The 18769-nt window shown below is 42.2% G+C and overlaps 1 protein-coding gene and 1 long non-coding RNA gene across 3 annotated transcripts in view; one reads left to right on the top strand and one right to left on the bottom strand.

Moving 5' to 3' along the window:
- Window positions 1-9931: 9931 nt before the first annotated feature.
- LOC107199896 lies at window positions 9932-18607 on the bottom strand. Of its 2 annotated transcripts, XR_001519356.3 has the most exons (3): window positions 17772-18607; window positions 11297-11384; window positions 9932-10358 (listed from the first exon to the last, which is right to left on the bottom strand). It is a non-coding gene; the product is annotated as an uncharacterized LOC107199896 (long non-coding RNA). The 2 variants fall into 2 exon arrangements; XR_004496188.1 differs by having other exon boundaries at window positions 9932-11384.
- The window catches only part of RNF19A (ring finger protein 19A, RBR E3 ubiquitin protein ligase), a 59968-nt gene continuing 58479 nt past the window's right edge, over window positions 17281-18769 (top strand). Inside the window, exon 1 of the mRNA XM_015617598.3 lies at window positions 17281-17619. The gene's annotated coding sequence lies outside the window, so the exon portion shown is untranslated. The remainder of the gene's footprint in view (window positions 17620-18769) is intronic.

The following is an 18769-nucleotide window of genomic DNA, read 5'->3' as shown; positions in this document are numbered from 1 at the left end:
TCTGGACACAGTCCTGGGCAAGCAGCTCAAAGTGAGCCTGAGCAGGGGGTTGGACCAGGTGGCCTCCAGAGCTCCCTGCCAGCCTCACCACTCTGTGATTCTGTTCATTTGGGCTAAATATGTGAATCTGATGATTTAGATTTTTCATTTATATAATATTATCAATTGTCATCTGTCTGCAAATGCCAAAAGTGGTACTCAGTAGTTTTCAGTTATTTTTGAGTCATTAAACCCTAAATGTTTTCCAGTAGAAATACAGATTTATCTGCAGTAAAATGAAACCAAACAACTGGGAGTTTAATTTTCTTACTCATGGTTTACTGAGCATCCTGGTCCTGGGTCAGAGAATCTCAGCAGGGCTCCAAAGGCTGCAGTAATCTAATTGTTATCATTAATAACTATTTATTTTCTTGGAAGGACTTTGAGCTCTATAAGGCACATTCAAACACCTACCAGTGAGTAATAGTAATCATACATGAGTATTGAGACAGATGGCACTGTTCCCATCCTTCAGGTACTAACACAGATGCCCTGTAAACATCTGTGGGCTGTTCCTGGGACACAGGTAAAGGAAATACCTGTCAGTCTCACCCACAGCAACACTGGCTTCTAACCCCTGGTAGGGTCTGTTCTGGAGTTCCACTGATTCATTTCTGAAGCAGGCAATTACCTATTTTAACCAACCTTACCAAAAAGTACGTACCTCTTACAAGAGCACCAAACATCCCAGGAAATCCATGCAAATACTCTTTTGCCTTCTTGAAAGCCTGCTTGTGCTGTGTACAGACTAACAAATCAAAGTGCCTGCAGTGATGACTAATGCCTCCCTTGAAGAAAAAGACTGGTTTCTGGGATCTGCTGCACTTAGCAAACCTGCCTTTCTTCATTCTCACCAGTGTAAATAAAGACTAATTTAACTGAAATCAGTGGTTATACCAGTGGCAAACTAGGGTGTAGTAGGATTTGGTTCAAGCTCAAGGTGGTAAATATACAGTTGTTGACAATCATGCATATCACAAGCCAAGCACTCAGCTTTCAAAAAGAGTGGGAAGCCTTGACATTGTGTATTACATCTGTACCAGCTAAAGTCTGTTCTTTGGAATGACCCTTCTCATCCTGGCCCAAAAGGTAAAGGAAGAGAAAAAGAAAAAGTCCCTTGTTCTCCTTATTCTCTTATTAGTTAGCATTTTTCTACATACTAATAGTGCTCCAAATGCCCACCTTTCCTTCAGGACCTGCTGTGAAGGGAAGAGTGTAAGAGGAATGACTTTTCAGTGGTGGAAACTAATGGACCAATGAATTAAGGAGACAACACCTTCCAAAACATGGGGAAAGACGGGAAGGGATGGCTGAGAGGAGGCAATCACTCACATGCCACATGCCTCTGAGGGTCTTTGTGAGTCTCTTTTATTCATTCAGACTTATTTCACAGTTGCATTCAGTTGCTCCAGCCTTTGCCATGAGCAAAATTGTCCATCAGTGTTACAAATAGTCCAGCTCTTACTCTATAGTTGTCTGCTGGCACACTGATTTTGTATTAACCCTGGCTGCCCGGAACACCTGGCTCAGAGTCTCATCTTGAGCACCTTCCCTTAAGTCTGAAGTTAAAAGCGGGGTCTTTTTCCCTATTTCTGACATAATATACTTGAAACACATGTACTAAACTCAGGAAATTTCTGCTACTTTATATTCCTTGGTAAAGGCTCTTCCAAAAACAGTGCCTGTATGTGTTGCAGTGTTTGCTAGAGGCACAGTGGTAAACAGGTACTCTGTGTCCTTTTAGTTGGCATTAAGATTGTAATGAATCATTGATAAAGCTAATAATGTACTCAGTTTAATCTAATATTACAGCACAGTAGCTGCACCCAGTGCTTACAGCACAGGAATATACAAAAGTAATTAATTTTACACTACTGCTGCTAACTGAAGTTGAACCTCTCCAGGTCATGAAAGTTTGCTAAAGCAAGTGATGAAAATGATCATTGTAGACTGAGCAGGGGTTGAGTTTTAAAGAGCTGAGCCAGACTCGGTGGCACAAACAAAAGAGGACAATTGTATCTGATATGCATCTGATGTACCCCAAGCAAAAGAGCTGTTGACAGCTACGTATGAAACCCAGCTACACGGGAGCTCACTTCAGATAGGAATTGTTACTTCCCAAGTCTTTCATGGAGCACGATGGATGTTTACTTTACAAGCACATTCATTTCATTTGCAAAGTAAGAACAGATTATATGGACCCAAAGTAATCATAGGCCTTAAGCCAGCCCCTTTGTTGGTATGTACCATAATATCTCCTTGATGGGAGTCATGCAGTCATGGCCCAGGTGAAGTTCTGATCCACTCCCTGAAATTGCAAACTAAGCATTCTCTTTTAAATTAACATTTTTTTAAAACTTAGATCAGAGTATTATATTCTAGCTTATTATACATTTAAGTAGTATAATAGTCAGAAAATTCTCATCTGGTATCATATCCTGCTGAGGTGGAAAAATTTAGTTGAACTCACTCCTCTGACAGCAAAATCCAGAACTAAATTAAGCCCAAATTTATGCTGGTCTGTGGATCATCACAGCCCAAGACATTCACAAGGGTATTTACTGCTTCATCACTGGTAACAATGCTGCATTTTCTGCCTCTTCAGAAACTGTACTGTTAGCTACATCATAAGAAGCAGGGTAGGATAGGAAAGGAGAGGACGGAACAAGACAAGGATAAATTACTGGCTTGAGCTTGTAATGCCATCAGACTCAGTCTTCTGCCACATGTAATTGTTTTGGAAATGTTTCCATCTCAGAGACTACCATCATGCTACCCATCTGCCAGGCTCTCTCTCCTGACTGATCAAGGAAACATCAGCTCAAGCCTCCAGCCAGCCTCTGAGGGAAACCATTCTCTTCCCACCCAAGTGCCCAGCAAGTCCTGTCTTCAAAGGAAAATCAAACAGATGGCGTTGACCAAACAGGAATTTATTGGGCAGAGAGCTGAAGAGCAGAAAAAGCTCCGCAAAGACAAGCAGTCATTCCACAGCCCCAGATGAACAAGAGCTTGTCTCTCGGTGGAGACCTGTTTGGCCCAATAGCCACTACCCCTCACTGCTTAGGGTGGGCTAACCAGAGATGCCCTCATCTTTAGCCCTTGCAAACTGCTCTGCTTTGACTGACACCTTTCTGCACCAACTCAGCAGTGAGCAGGGAAGGCAGCAAGTCCTGTACCTGGTCCCTTCCCTTTACCTCAACATGAAAAAAACAGGTAGTGTTGTTAATCACCCTCCTCATGTGGGGTTGGTTTGCCCCCTGGTATCATTGCAAATGGGTGCATTTCACATCAGGTGATGACATGGTTACTCTTGCTCACACTATCAGGACTAGGACAAATCAGACGTGGAGGGAAAGAGCTGGGCATCAGGTCCTAGCAAAGTCAACTGTCCCCAAAAAGGTTAGGTTCCTGCATTGTGTTTAACAGCAGTGCTAATGAAGCAGGAGAGCTCAGTGGAAAAAAATGTCCAAAGACAGATATAAACATTAACAGAGATGGAACAACTCGAGGAAACAAGAGTAATGTAGCCAACTGAAATAACACTGAATGCTGGAAAACTGCTATCAATCTAGGAGATAGCCTGTCAGAGCTGAAAAACAGGGCTTTGGCACAGGGTTTGCCACCTCTTGATTTGAGCTTTAGAGCTAATCTATTTTGTTTAATTAGTTTTACGTGCCTTGTCCAGTTGGATGGAGTTTTACAAGGAAAGTTCACTGTGTTGATCAACAGTGAGGCAAGTTTTGTCGGAAACACAACTCTTCTGGCAGTATTTTGAGTTTTATGGTGATAGTCACTTCAGAGTGTTATTTTGAGCATTCTGCTGGGAAGTCTTTATCACCAGGACCATTTGGTAAAACAGAGAAGATTCTTAAAACTATTCCATGTTGATTTTTAACAGCAAAAGTTTCTACAGAGTCACTATTTTATCTCTAAAGTTGCCATAAGTTTCCATCAGCTACTTTCCTCTTTCACTAGAGATCTATGAAGATAACAACAATAATAGGTCATAAACAATTATGAAAGGTCCTAGAAAACTAATTTCTATTCAGAAGGATAGCACTTGCTTTGACTATTGTCCCTGCTGTTCACAAATCCCTTCATCAGTTGAAGTCCCTTCTGTTCATGTGCTCATTTTCTTGCCATTTGTCCTGGCTTTCTTCAACTGCCCTTTAGTTTTGCATAGTGGAGATTAAAAGGCAAAAAAGAATAATGAAGAAAAAAGACCCAATTGCTTGAGATGATTTTTCTGCTTGGTGGGAACGTCTGTCTCTTCAAGGAGACCAATTAACATTCTCATCATCTCTCTGGACCTAATCTAAATATGAATAAAATATCAAAATCTTCTTTAAATTGTTCTTTGTTCTTTTTACCATAGTGAAATTAACTTTTTGACACGATGCCTGGCAGAACTTGTATAGAAAAGGCACGATTCCTCCCCCTCTATATTCGCATAATAAAGTGCAGTTGCATGTGTCACTGGGCAGTGCTACTGTAACAACGGACACCCGTCCTTCCCAAAAGAATCCCAACCCTCACATGTAACAAGAACTGTCCCAGAGCTTGGGGGTTTGGATATCCAGATTTTGACACATCATTTATGAACATACGGCACCACGTCTTTTAATTTGCTTAAAGAAAGGAGATTGTACTGGGCACTGAACATCTCATAGAAAGATGAAAATCTTGTAAATGGGAACATTTGCAAAGTTCTTGCTCATTTCTGACTAATTATGGTCATTTCCACTAGTAATTACCCAAATTGCTCTTGAAATCAATGTAATTGTACTAAGTTGTTTAAAAATCAGCTTCATTAGATTTTGCCTGGTAAAATGTACTGTTTTTCAAAACCTAAATTTTGATCTTGTATTAGTTGTCAACAGGCCTTTAAAAGTAAATAGGTTTTATTTTGTCTTCCTTCTCCCTTTCTTGCATGTTGGCGTGAGATTTTTTACATTCATTACAGATTAACTGTAGTCAGAAAATTGACTATAACCTCTTGGAAAAAGCTATTATGTGCGTCTGCAAGTTATTGTATGGTTCTCTTTCATTTTCAAAATCATAAGATCTCTAGTTTTTATGGTTCTGGAATTAAAAGAATATTTCAAAATGTGAGTACTGAGTGTTTAGGTAATTCTACCCTGAGTCTGCAGTGGGCTGAAATAACAAATAGTCACACAACAAGCAGAGCTGTTCCCTGACTCCTGCTGCACCCACACAACCACGCTGTAGAGGAAGAGAGCAATGTGCCAGGAGCATGCTCTCTCCCAGCAGTTTCAATTGCATTCTGTCTAGGATATAATACACCACCACCTCTCCCTCTCTGACCCCACATCTCTCCCTGGCAATCCATCTGCTGCTTTCATTTCCTTTCCAAATGATTCCTCTTTACTCAGCCATCTACAAGGGGAAGGTGTAACTGCAGTAAGGTGCCCTCTATGTCCTTCTAGGACTGTTTCATAGGACCTGCTCATGTTAGCCAGCATTTGGACTGGCACCATAAACATCTGCTGCTCAGGAACAGTGAGAAGTTTGGCTTGTGCTCTGGAGAGAGAATGAAACTGGGGTGAGAGGGAAGAGCAGCACTGACAGGAGGCTGAGGCTGCCCACAGCACTGCTCCAGTGATGCATCAGAAGGACATTGCCCTTTCAGTGGTCATTTAACCACCCTGGCACCCTCTGTGGTGGGAAAGCCAGCTCAGCATCAGCTTAGCAGCCCTGGGTTATACCAGAGGTGGTAATTGTCAAAAGGGTACAGTAAATGCCATGCTGGGTGTGAACATCCACTGGAATGCCTCTGCAATCCTCTGTCTGAGGCATACTTTTTCACATCATGTTTTCCTTTGGAATAAAAGCTATTTGCTTATCAGTAGTAGGTACTTGAGTCTCTCTTCTCTTTTATTTTAGCTAAAATAAATCTCTTGTAACCCTAAGGACATGCTGGAGTCACTATTTCTGAAGACAGCTATGGAGAGAATTTCATTAAATAGGACCTTGAATTTGGTATGGGACACCAACTAGTGTAGGCATGGAATAGCTGGAAAGAGGCTGTAGTATGAAAGGGGCTCTCCCTGGCTTCAGTGCTGAGAGGTGAGGGGACTATCAGGAGGCAGAGCCCCAGGCAGCCCCTCAGAGGCCTGTGTGTGGAGGCAGGCTGAATGTCTCAGCTCTTCAGCCTGCAGCACAGTCACTTCAGGGTTAAGGCCGGATTGACCAAAATCTTCTGGAAAACGTAAATGACAGGCCCTAAGCACAGTTTCAATAGATTTTTCTCTTACCTGAAGATCTCTTATTTTCCATGCCTCCCTTTCATTGGAAAGGAGATTATGTCATAGTCATCTGTAACAGCTGCACTGTAAAATACCTCAGTCATGTGGCTTTAAACAACCCAGAGGGGGGGAAAAACCCAGTTCTTTAAATAAAGATACATGTATTCTTGTGACATTTCCATACAATTGCAATTTTCAAGGGAACCAAACACTCATTATTGCACAGTTCTTCAGAGGCCAAACCTGACCTTTAGTCAGAACAAATTCCCATTTGGCTAGGCTTATTCATACAGCCTACAGTTCTGTTTGAATTCTACATTGACTGAGAAAATTTCAAACTGGACTGGAGAAGTAATTAGATTAAGAGTAGGACTATTAAAAAAGCAGGCATTGTCAGGGTAATGGGATAAGATCCTTAGTCTCAGGAGCTAAGGTTCCTATCCTACATGTAGATTCCAGGGATCTAGATTTGGAGAAGTACTTTAGAATAGCGTATTGTAACTGTAGAGAGGAAGATGATGGAAAAGAATGACTAGAAAGAGGTTAATCAAACTAGGATATAAAAGTCCACTCAAATGTCCGACTTTTCCATATGGTAGATCGCTGGTCAACAGTCTGTCTTGCAAATTCTGTCTCCCCTGCTTCCAGGGTTGTGGAGATCATCTTTTCTCTGATACACTTTCACATAATACCCCTGGGGCAGCTGTATTCAGTACTTCTGTGGAATACCTTTTCCTCCCTGCTTTTACTAGAAGCTAGCAGCTGGAAAAGATGAGGAGCCAGCAACACAAGTCTGTGGGGACCACCAGGCAGCTCTCCATAGGTCACAGTAGGAAATTTCTAGACAGTTTGAAAAGAATTGGTCTCACTATTTCTCTGTGCACTGACACTGAGACATCATCTTCAGTTTTGTCAGGAAAAATATTTAGTAGAGTATTATATATGCTAAATTATGGTGGTTTTTTCCTGAATTTTTCCTATTAATAGTTTAAAGGCAGATACACACAAGAGGCAAATGAAAGTCCACAGCATGCAGTGTTTCCAATGCTGTACTGAAGCCTTGGCCTTTTGCATAAGATATTAGTAAGCGTGATTACTCCACTGAAAAACAGGAAGGGACAGGAAAAACCTGAAAAATACCAAGGGAAAATAATCTCATTAAATTGGAAGGTACATAAGAGTTGGGGAGGAGAGCAAGCTGAAGAGAACTAGGAGTGCATGGCAGGGCTGTGCTCCAGCAAGCTCTGGCCAAGCCAGTTGGAAAAGCTCGCCATATTTCCCAAAGGAAAGTAAAAGTTATCAACACTCTCCTCCAAGCCTATCTTTGCAGATGAAAGAAGGGAAGGAAAGAGTTTTCTTCCATGCAACTGTTTTTAAACTGCCTTTCATTTACCTGGCTAAAGAGAATGGCACTAGGATTAGATATATACCAATGATCAGTTTTATTTATTGATTAAAAAAAAAATTGCCTATCGAAACATTATAATGTGGAGATATCTATAGGCAATAGGAATGAAGAAACTTTGAAAAGGAAAATTCCAGAAGATACATCTAAATGCTTGTCTTTATCAATACGTGTTTTATCAATACGAGCACTAGTCAGTTTGCACACCCAAAGATTTGCCTAATTCCTGTTAAAACATTATTCTTGTTGCCCTACTACTTAATTCTATATGCAAACTGTTGTGACTATTTCTTTAACATTGGTATATAATTACCTTATATTCTGCCAGTATCCATTTCAGTTTCAGGAAACTTAATATTTAGATATATTTGGTTATTTTTCTTGCAATTAAACTAGCTCAACAAGTTTAATTGCTCAACTTGATTAAGCTCAACTACATTTGTGGCATAGAACTTCTCTATTTTCTCCAACACAGAGCATACTTTAGTGAAGTTCCACTTGCCCTTAACTTCCCTTTTCTATAGATAACAATTTCTATTTTCTCTAAGTGTTCTGCTTAAATTGATTTCTCAACTGAATGCAGTGTTTTGCCATCTTCTTCAGAATTTTGCAACACTATTGAGATGGCCAGAACTGACAGCCTCATTGCTCTTGTTATGTGTCTATGTGTAAAACAGAACGCTAGATCTTGCAACAAAAATATATATTCAAATTACAGATTCACTGGCATCATGTCTTCATACAGTGCTAAAATAATCTCCTGCAGTCTATATTCAGTGTTTCTATTTATGCAACTTGTATTTTGCTTAGCAGTTAGACAAAAAGAAAGCAGGCCATCATGGGCACAGCACTGAGAGGATGTTAACTCTCTCCCCTCTGGACTCTTCCTAACCTATCAGTATTGGGGGTGATTCCATGAAAAGCATGAAAATGACAGTGCAGTATGGTGCAAAAACCTATGATCTTGTACTTTCTCATTTTATTTATTCAAACCCTCCCTTAGTCCTGACATACTTTAAGCCCACATGGGGCACTCTCAATGGCTGAAGGACCTGGCTGTACAAGTCCTGTGGCTTGACCCTTACACATCTCTGGTACTGCAGAAGCACTAAATCAAGGTTTCATATAGAATAAAGAGGAATAAAAACTACCAACCAGATAGCTGACATCTCTGCACAGAAAAAAAAAAAAAAAAAATCCTTACAAAGAGGTTCCCAAAAAAAAAAAAAAAAAAATCCTTACAAAGAGGTTCCCTCACTGCTTCCCTCCAGTTGCCTGCTGTGATTTGGCTGACAGAATCCTCCAGCTGGGGAAAAACTGGTTTAAGGGTCTGAGAAATGGGATAAGAATCTATTTGCAAATTAAACTATGTAAATTATCATCACTGATTAATCATAGCACTTTGAGTATTTATTATATCAAATAATTCTGCAAGAATCACCACATGGATTTTTAGTAAAGCTATGGAGGAAGGAAAAAAGGAACTTTATATCTTTTCAGATACTTGGCTAATTTGAAGACAGAATTAATCTTACCCTTACCTAACCTTAACTATTGAAATGGTAAGGTTAAACCAAGATCATAATCTGTGCCTTCTTGACACTGAAAGAAGAAAGACAGATGAAGCCAGAAGGTGATTCATACAGCTTCTTCAGAGACTAGTTCACATGAGGCTACAGTATGTCACACAAAAACGACCTGCCTAAAATGTTTACAATAACCTATGTCTTCAGTGTCAGAATATAAACTGTTTAAAGATCTCCACTCTCCAGAACACTATGGTACACCCTTCATGTCTTAATTGCAGGTGGTCAGGCTCCAAGTTTTCTCTTACCATGCTAAATAAAAAAAAAAATAAAAATTAGTCTTGACACATAACAGATGATATGAAACCAGTTTGTGAGATTTTTTATCTTTTTTGTCAGCAAAATTTAAATAAGAGGCATCCCTCCAAACCTTTGATAACTACATGAAACTCACTTTTGGGATGGGGAGGCATTTCACTCTTGTCAATTGCAACCTAGAAAAATCTGAATGGTGACACTGGTTTCTAAATTTTATCAGCACATACAAAGAAACTGCAAATGGGAAAGCAATCACATCAGAGCAATTGGAAAATTGCAAGCAGCAAAAAGAATGTCCCTATAAATACAGAATCCTGCAAAAAAGGAAAAGATAAAAAATACAGAAAGCAAACAGGAGATGGCAAAGAATCCAAAGATCTCATAAAAATAAATTTATTGTCATTTTGTCTTCCCCTTAGGCAGTGATATTGTTTTCATGTAACCAAGCAATACAGTTGTCACGACGCAGGTGCGGAATCAGGAGGAGTGTGTCATGAGATTGCTGCTCTTAAGCTGTAATTCAGCACCATGAAAAGGATTTCCACTGATGTCATTGGAGTATCTGTCTTCATGACTAAAGTAATTACTCCACTGAGCCCTGTCTCCAGTAGCAGGCAACACCAGAGGCTTCAGAGGAACCACTCTCCTATGAAGACTAAATACATTTGTGGAGGTGCATCGTCTTCCCTGGTCAGTGCTTAGTAGATTGCATCATTTGCTTGTTGTCTTCTTCAGCTCTGTAGTTACATGAATTTCTTATTGATCATAAACTTATCCAACCTTTTGGATATGTCACCTACGTATCTGGGTGTAACAAAGAATTTCAGTCATCAATAACTTTACCTTCTATATTTCATGGCTCAGACCTGACATATAAGTAAGTGGTGAATGGGGATGACCTAAACCTAAAACACACAGCCTGGGCATTGCAGAGAGACCTCCAGACAAGCACAGATGTGTGTTACTAGTTACAATTGCAGGGAATAATTTTGTACAAAATCTCATAACCTCAGTATTTCCTGGGGAAGTGAAGGGAAGAAATAAAAAAAAAAAAAATCAAGCAGAGCCTGAAAGGCTGGTGAACTGTTGTTCTTCATCAAGCTCCACGCTTGCACAGCCAGCTGAACCCAAGAAGTAGAACTGGCTCAAATACATCTACACCCCCTGCATTATAGATAAACTCCACAACATCAGAGAGACTGCCCACTGAGTATTATGGCTACCCTTTTGTTGCTTCAAGCAGAAACCTGGACTATCTTAGTGGTTAAATTTTATCAAAATTTGAAGCAAAAATAAAAAAAATTAAACAAATTTCAGTGCCAAATGTCAGTTCTAACCCTTTAGGATAAATGGAGGGCAGAAACACCTTCCATAAAGCAAAGAATAGCACTGCAGTCTCCAGGGAGGACTCACTTCTGCAGGTCTTGTACTAGAGTGTATGATTAGGAATGGTATCTGAAAATGATCTCCCAAAAGGCAGGTAAAACCCTAACCCTTCCTTCTAATCATCCAGACTTTGAGACTCATTACCCTTGGCTAAAAGGAACTCTCTGTCCATATATCTTGGCCAGAGTTGAGTGCAGGGGATGGAGCAGGGGGGCACAGTGAGTGTAGTCTTAGGTATCATGTGTTTAGTTGGTCTAATGCAGAAATAGAAAGGAATGAAGGGAAACAACCCTGTGAAGACAAACCAAGGAGGGAAAAAAAGGGAAAAAAGGAAGCAATACCAACACACACAGTACCTCCTGTAGGACTTGAGGTAAACACAGTTCTCAGAGAAGCCAAATCTTCTGATTCCTGACTTGATTACTTTGGGACAGTGTGCAAATTCTAGAATAAAAATAAAAAGGCTAGTTTTGGTTCCAGAAATTCACAATCATGGCCTCAAACATTTATATTATTATATATAGTATATAGTTATATATATTTTAAATAAATTCTATTTTCTTTGTGAGGAGAAGCACAGTGCAAAAGCTGTAGCACTCCACTTGTAGCATGGCAGAGGTGAAGCTGGATGGAGTAGCGGCCCCTGGGAACCTTGTTGGACAGCAGGGAGAAGAAAATGCACCACAGCATTTTCCTCACTTTGACATCAATGCAAATGCACATAAAGACCACCATGTAGGGCCTTGAGGGGAAACCATATGAGGAGCAGCTGAGGTCACTTGTTCTGTTCAGGCTGGAGAAGAGGACACTGAGGGGAGACCTCATTGCAGTTTCAACTTCCTCATGAGGGGAGGAGGAGGGGCAGACACCAATCTCTTCTCTCTGGTCCCAGTGAAAAGACTCAAGGGAATGGCCTGAAGTTGTGTCAGGGGAGGTATAGGTTGGATATTATAAAAAGGTTCTTCACACAGAGGATGGTTGGGCACTGGACCAGGCTTCCCAGGGAAATGGTCACAGCACCAAGCCTCACAGAGTTCAAGAAGTGTTTGGACAATACTCTTGGGTACATGGTGTGACTCTTCTTTGGATGTTTCAGGAACTTCTTTGCATGAAGAAAGGACATTTGAGACCAGCAGTTCTCTTCTGGTCACATTGCATCATGGTCAATCTCGGCATGTCCTGGTATGCTGCCTACCATGAATCAAAACCAGTGTTTACAGCTCTCTGTCAAAGATTTAATTATGTACCATTCCTGGGTAAACTCACAGCACTGCAGTCACTACCCTTTCTGTGTGATGCAAAAGAGGCTTGAAGTCTTGGAAACTGTTGGAGAGAGCATTGGAATTGGGTGCTCCTGACCACAGGAAATTGCTGGTTTTACTACCTTGTGTCTGGAGTCAGCTTTATTCAAGGAAGCAAGAGTTTCACACTTCTGGAAGGCCTTGCTCTGGCTAGCCTGAAGAAATAGAGACAACAGAGGAGACTTCTGGGAAAGAGGTAAAGGCCAGAATTGCTGCTTTATGAGGGTCATGCTGAGAGCAGTCACAGTAAACAACAAACTTGCCAGTGATGTTGGCAGGAAGCAAGGCACAGTCATGATGCTCATGGCAAAATGAGCAGTGCTAGCCTCAATGCATAGAGGAGGGCAGTGTAGTTGTAAGATTCACCTGTCAAAGCTGGGGAGAACCAGGCTGCATCGGAGTGCTCTGCTCGTGTCCTCTGCCCTTGGCAGTGGCTGGGGCTGCAGAATGTTTTACTGAAAGTGGGAATTGCCAGACAATCTGGCAGAGCTGTGTTTGCAGCTCCCCGCACAGAGCAAGTGACTCTCTCCTGTGGCTCATCTGCCCTGGTGAGGCCAGGAGGGATGACACACTTCTGAAAAGCTCTCTGCACAGAGGCCCTATGTCCTACTGCTGCTTGCTGATGGCTCTCACATCTATTGTATGAGAAAATGTGTTCCCTAAGCAGGGGCTGAAGGCAACCACTCCTCACCACCTCTGTCCTTTTTATCCACCAATCCAACTGCTCACAGCAATGCTCCTGGAAAGAGCTCTGCTTCCGTGAACTCTTCTTGAAGTCAGCCAGAGGCAAAGCCATATGGATTCTCTCCATAAGGATGTGTTGGGACCCTGAGGTGCCTGCCCATGGCTCAGGACCCCATTTCAGCCCTCTGGAGCCATCAGCCCATCCTAACAATGGGTCTTAATGTGCCAGGCACACCTGTGGGTTCACGTCCCAGTCTGGCCTCAGCCTGTCCCCCAGGAGGTGCCCAATACCCAGGGCTGGGGTTCCCAGGGCTGGAGCTGCCCCAGTGCCCTCCAGTTGCCTGATTTAGGGCTGGAATGGTGGAATAGGCCCTGCCACCATGGGAAGTCCCTGGCCTGTGCTGCCCCCTGACAGGATGGTTTTGTGGCCACAGGAGGGTCAGAGGTTGTACACTCCCTGTCCAGCCGAGAAGGACGTCTTGCTCACTGTCTTTGTCCGATGTGTGCTCATGATGGACATGTAACACCTGGCATGACTGCACGTGAGAGCACGTGACTATGGGCTGTGTCATGCCATGCCCATAATCCTTTCCTTCTGCTGTCCCTGGCTGCAAACACATGCTGTCTTCAGGTCCACTGACCTAGCCATGGCTTGAGGCAGGTTAGCAGATATTGGAAGGTGCTCTTGAGGAGAAACACTCTGCTTCTGCACATCCCACAAGACAGCTGACAGAGGCCCCTCATTGTCACATAGGTGGCTTATATTTTTAAATGCCTGTGATGCTTAACTGTGGCATGAGGACATACAGAGAGAGAAGGCCACAAAAGCCTGCTGCAACACATTTGGAGATCCCGTACCACCAACAGCAGAGCGTGCCCATGGTGTGCACTGAAGTGTGGTCCCTGTGGGCACTGAGCCCCTTCCTCACCAGCCTCCCCAATCCCAGTTCATTTGTGAGGAAACCTGTAGATACACTGGAGATGAGCCACACCCTGAAGAATTAGGCAGTAATGGGGCAGGACTTGGGGGTACAGTCAGTGTGTCACCACAAAAATACTCAGAAGGGACAGATAGAGCAGAAGCTTGCCCTTCCTCTGTGGGAAGGTCAAGTGCAAATGCTCCCTGGCTCTGACAAAGATGGAGTGTATATGCTGCTCGAAAGACATACTTAAGACCAATTTTAGAAAAAGTATAGGTCCTCCCTGAGCAGGATTATTTCCACCACGACTTTCATCTCTTCACATCTCTTCATCATGGTGAAAAAGTTCTTTAGAAAACCCTGAAGCACTTTTACCTTTATGCAACATTCCCCCCTCCCCGCCATCCCGCTGTTCTCACACTTAAACCAGCAAAAATATTCTTGCTCAAGCTTTCCAGAAACAATTTCACCTTTGGGCAGAGAATAAGCACATAACTTCTGAACCCAGAAAAACAAAAATTTCAGGCTGTTCTGACTAAAAGAGGACGAAAGCTCAGGAGACTAGAATGGAAACAGTGTTGTGCAACAGAAATCATAGTCTGCTGCTTTTTGCAGTATAACTCTTGACTTTCGTTTATTTTTCTAACAAATTGAAGTTCCCTGAGGATATTGACAGTGATAGCCAACTGGGCTTTAGAAATGGCTAACTCCAAGAAAATATACAGGTATCACTTTTGCATGCTGCAACTCCTTTCCTCTAGAGCTTAAATACTACATCTAGGAGTAGAGTTTTAGCCATTTGAGAAATTTAAAGCTCATATAGCAGTCTTTTTCAGATTTCTGGTATCTTGTATATTGAATGATGTCTTGCATGTGTTTAGGAGCACTTTTTGGACTCAGGCTCTCAGATTTCTCAACCTGTTTTTATTCTGTCACAGTGGCTGGAAATGGACCTAAATTTTATTTATTTAAACAGATTTTCTTTCTTGTTATAGGCATGTTCTAGGGACTGCAGTTCTATATATTATAAATTTTCTATTTTTACTTTACTGACTACTACCAAAACTGATTAGATCAGATGATGTAATTCTAAGATCTCTGAGATATTTGAAATGGCTATGGAAGCCTTCATCTTTAATGTTTTATGACATGCCAAAAAATTTGGAAAGTTCTCAGCTTGCACATTATTTACTGGTATCTTGCCACTTTATAACTTGGATTAGTGAGATCACATCTATATTAGATAGGTCTATTTGTCACTAATCCATTATCCTAGGCTTGTCATCATGGTACACAAGTATTAATTTATTTTTTTTTTTAATCTACTGCACTCAATACAATTTATGACAATCAGTGCATGGCAAATAATCTTTCACAATGGGCAAACAGAAACCTGATGCCCAACACTTATGATGTACTCAACACTTATTCCTGTCCTGTGCAATCTTGTCTCTTAGCTGTATTTATATATAAAATTTATCAGTTATACAGTGATATTAATATTTCCTATTTTTGCAGGTCTGATTTCTGTTTTGTTATCCATATGTATTGCAGATATTTTAATTCATTAAAGGCTTTTATCCTTTCTTCTTTAGTTGCAAGTCAGAATGGGTTTCCATACTACATTTTTCCAGTGGCAAAATTGATCTAGACAGTTCTCTTCCTTTCCTATGCCACTTGTTCCTGCTGCCACATCAATCTTCTGCAATGCTTTTTGTGCAAATGCAGCCATCTGTGGGGCAACACTGTAAGACAGATCAGTAAAATCACGGGTGCTAAAAATAAATTTTCCAGGAAAAAAAATAAATTGGCAAGACAGTTGAGCTGGAAAACATAGGATCATGGTGAATCTTCCAACAGAGGGTGTTCTTCAGAACAAGATGAAAGAAAGATCAAGGACACAAATGTGTGGGTCAAAAGGGGAAGGTCTGAGGACAGGTTTTTCCCTAAAAATGATGGGCTGGAGACCAGATGATGACAAACCTGCAGGAAACATGAAATTACCTATAAAAAAATAGAGTTTGGCTTTGCCAATTTTATGTTGAAGATGATGGTTGAATATTCAGATAAAAGATTTCAAAGGGAGTCTCGGAGGTGGGATCAGAGACATGGAAACATTTACTCATCATATTTGATACTCTTCCAATATGAGTTTAAAGAAAAGACCACCAAAACATTAAATTCTGGCCTAAGGTGCTGATTTTACACTACCATATGAGACAGCAGTGTTTCATATGTAAATATTGAAATTACACTCAGGCCAGCAGTCCAGATAAGCAGAGATAATGAGAAGGATATATAAAATTGAGATGAGGCTGTCTATCTCAAACCCTTCTCTCCATTCTTTACCACCAAAAAGAAAAGCACTTTTCTTCCTCAGCCCTTTCTGCTCACCTCTCTTCCTGTTGATATGATTTTTACCCTTCCATGTTTGACAGCATGTTGTGTGTGCTTATGCCTCCTTAGAACATACCAGATGCTTTGCTCAGAGGGCAGTATTTTTGTATTGTGATGTAATACTTTGTACTTTTCTGCCAGCAACTGAATAAAATACCTACAAAAGTAGATGTTCTAGTAGATGTAGATGCTCTTCAGAAAGTGTTTTGGAAAGACAGGCTAGTTTGCATTCTCAAATCTTGTACGCCTCACCAAATGCAGCACACATAAGGTATTTCCTCTCGACTCAAGAGTTTGAGCAGCCCCTACTTTTCCTTAATACCTCTTTGTCATCCTGTTCTATAATAATAAGTTAGCAAGCAAGCAAACAAATGTATCTGCCTGTCATACCAAAATAAACAACTGCCAGTTTTGGTGTACAGCTTGTGCAGAAAAGAGTTTCTTTCTTCCCTATGCTTAGTGTATTTTGTTAATTGATTATTTTGAATACTTCTGATGAAAAGCACCTACTTGGCTGCAGGCTCTCTGCTGCCAAGATCTCAGGAGGATGGCTGGCTGGAGGTTTGTTTTGTCCCTTACCAGCTTCAAGGAGAAATCATCTCACCACCACAGTGACTACTCAATGTCCCAGTGCAGAATTTTAAAACACCTGGGCTCTCTTCCTCTCCTATTCTCCAGCATTAGCCAAGAGATTTCAGAGCATTTGTACTGATTTTCTGAATCCCACTGGACATTTAGAAAGTAATACGTTACTGTGCTGCTTTGCTGGCTGGTTTTTGCTTTATTGGTAGCTGTACATTTGAATTGGTAAAATGGTTTGCTATTGCTACTCCAAAATGTGTTCACTATCCTACCATGCTATTCTATATCCTAATCTTTTTGTTTCTGTCTTCATTTTCTTTCCCTCACCCACGTCCATTCTTGTCTTCTTCTCATTTTATGAGTGAATTCCCTTTCTCTAATTCCCTTTTTCTGTATCAAATCCCATACATAACAAAGTGTTCAAGATTTTACTCCCCAAGTTGCTGTATGTAATAAACTTCTGTATATCTTATCCAGCTGAACACAATTGTACCACTTACACGCCCTAAGTGACAAGTATATGTTTGCAGTACTGGAGCCTGAACAACTCACCTAGCCACTGGCTTTTACAAGCAAAGAGGGAACTACCATGGTTTGTACACAACATGCCAAAATTCCAGTATAATCTCATTGGTGTTACCCTTATTTTTCCACTTCCCCTCCCTGTTTGTTGTAACTGCCTATTCTGTCATTTCAGATTAAGTATCTCACCATGGAATGACTTGTATTTACTTTTAATTTGATGTACTGGAAGTAGCCCTATTGACTTAAACGGAACCATGCACATAAATAAAGGTAAGTATACGTGCAAGCCTTTAACTGATGGTACATTGCAAATCCCACAGGAAAAGCATGGTACACTTTATTCATTTTACTGTCTTTGTGCATGTTAAATGCAGCCTGGGTGATTAATAACTTTTTCCAGAGTAAGTTTTCAGATTTCATACCAGCTTAACGGAAGAACCACTCGTCATAAGCACAGGATCAGCTCTAGTTCCACAGCATTCTGAGATGAGACAGTATGAATGATTAACTAGGAATTAAAAAAAGCACACGATTTAAACCCAATGTAATAATAATGTAGGCAGAGAATTCTGAAACATGCCAGAGGAGATTTGGAATTGGGCCAGAAGTGGAGGTCAGGAGCAGCAAGCCAGCTGTGGGAGAGGGCGGCAGCTACGACAGGGTTGCAGAGGGAGGGAATCCCGTGGAAGACGGCATGAAGGTCGGTAGTCAAAGGAGACGGAGAGCCCGATCTCAGGGACGGGTGAGCGATATAGGTCAGCCGGAGGCAGCCCAGAGCTGCGGCTGCCGGACGCCGGCGCCCAAGAAGCCCGGGGCTGACCGCAGCTAAATGCGGAACACGGCCATGCCACGAAGGAAAAGCGGGGGGCTTGTGGGCAAGTTTTGAGGCGGCTTCTGTTTCAAATGGCAAGGGGGCGGGGGGGGCGAAAAGAAGGTAAATCTGTATCTTACAGCACGGGAACAGGGTTTTGTCATTTTGGAAAGTGAATCAGCGCTCAGCAGCACGACCCTATCGAAACGCCCCGATAATTCATTCTTCGCCTCGCACTTTTCCATTTCCATGGGTGGGAAGCCCACGGAATTGTACATGCATATAACGATGTACCTTGTGCTGCTGCTGCAGCTGGCAGCGCTGCGGCGTCCCCCGCCACGGGGGGCAGAGACACCGCACCCACCCCGCCGGCTCCGAGCGTCCCCTGCACCGCGCCGCGGGCGGCAGGGAGCGGGTGCCCCGGGAGGCGCCCCCGGCTCCACCGCGGGGTCCGCAGCGCTCCCGCCCGCCGGGGCCGCCCTGCCGGGGGCGGGCGAGGGGCGGCACCGCCGTGCGCGTTGAGCTCAGCGCGTCGCGGAAACCGACGGCCCGGGCGCCGCCTCCCCCGCGGGCAGCCCCGGCCCCGGTCCCGGCCCCGCGTCGCCCCGC

This window comes from Parus major, chromosome 2 (genome assembly GCF_001522545.3).
Source record: "Parus major isolate Abel chromosome 2, Parus_major1.1, whole genome shotgun sequence".
Taxonomy (NCBI): Eukaryota; Metazoa; Chordata; class Aves; order Passeriformes; family Paridae; genus Parus; species Parus major.
This window is presented reverse-complemented; position numbering and strand designations above follow the sequence as displayed.